Genomic DNA, 1,447 nt, shown 5'->3' on the forward strand with positions numbered 1-1,447 from the left:
GGGTGCACTGTCTGTAGAGAATTTTGAAACAATAATAAAACTGACTAAATGTCAGTCCGCATTTTTGTTATCACCACGTGCTAACAATTCTAAAGAAAGTCAGTGATAAAATACTCCCCACCCTCGGTAGCCATAGAATAATAAATTTCACAGTGTACCTCATTAGATCAGGGGAGATGTGTGTGCACATTACAAAATGCTATAAACTTCTAAACAATGTATGTGTCTTTTTTTCTTCAAATTAATGTGACTTGTGAAATTTAGAGAGCAAATAGTGGTTCTATTTCTATTAAAATAAAGTACAGCAAATCTCCCTGATCTGTAGAAAATTTCTTGGTAATATTTAGTGTTATTTTTTGGAGGTAAGTGAATTTTTTACCACAGATTTTAAGAGATAATGAATGGAAAACAGTAGTTTTTGTGTATTTAATAGGGAAATCAAGAACATTAACTTTATAGCCTTCCTTTTGGTCAGGTAATTCAATCAGAGACCTAATAACTGGGTCTACACAGACTTGCTGGATGACACAGCCAGTTGAAATGAATTAATTACTTCATTGTATGCTCAAAAAAAGAAATACTATTACTTACCTCAAAAAAGAGTCTACTGATTCAAGGCTGACAGAGTTCAGAGCACAAATTAAGGTCAAAACAATGAATCTAAAATAAACTGAGAAAATACCCCCCACCCACCAGAAAAAAAAGTCTACTGAATATTGAGAAAATCACATGGTGAATAATTTTTAATACTTCATTTTATAATGACTGATAATGATCAAATTTTATTTTTTAACAGGTTCACAATTAACTAGCAAGAATGCCAATAGTTAACATTTCCTTCATGTTTTAAATTACCTGGCATGTAGTTGGCAGAGTATGAGACTTGCCCCGCTGTAGAGATTTATTGATTGACTCCTACTGTGTACCTATACTTCAGTAATGCAATAAACAACCCCTTTTATAAGAGCCTTAAAGATATATCAAAAGCCTGTTTCTTGATCATCTCTCACGAGTTTACGGGTATAGGAGCTGGGCTCTGAAGCACAGAGGACATCCCTGCAGCAGCTACAACAACTCTCACCCAAAAAAGCTGACCACCCCATTCCTTCCCAGTTTATGACTGCTAAGTGTTGAGGACTTTATAATAAGCTGTCTCCCTTGCATGCTGCTTAGAGAGAGGGCATTATTTTACTCAAAAACTGGAAGACTAAAATAATGAACTTGTAAGACTCATTGCTGTGAGGGCTACAATTGAAGCTATTATTCAAAGAGCATTTAAAACAGAATATTATAGTAATTACCACAGAGGAATATTTAAAAGTAACAAGAACTAAGGTTTTAATTTTACCTGATATGTTAATAATTAGAAAAGTATTCTGCACTTTGTATTCTATAAGCAATATTTATACCAATACACATGTATAAATATGAGGAATAATGACTTTAT

This window comes from Eubalaena glacialis, chromosome 2, assembly GCF_028564815.1.
Source record: "Eubalaena glacialis isolate mEubGla1 chromosome 2, mEubGla1.1.hap2.+ XY, whole genome shotgun sequence".
NCBI lineage: Eukaryota > Metazoa > Chordata > Mammalia > Artiodactyla > Balaenidae > Eubalaena > Eubalaena glacialis.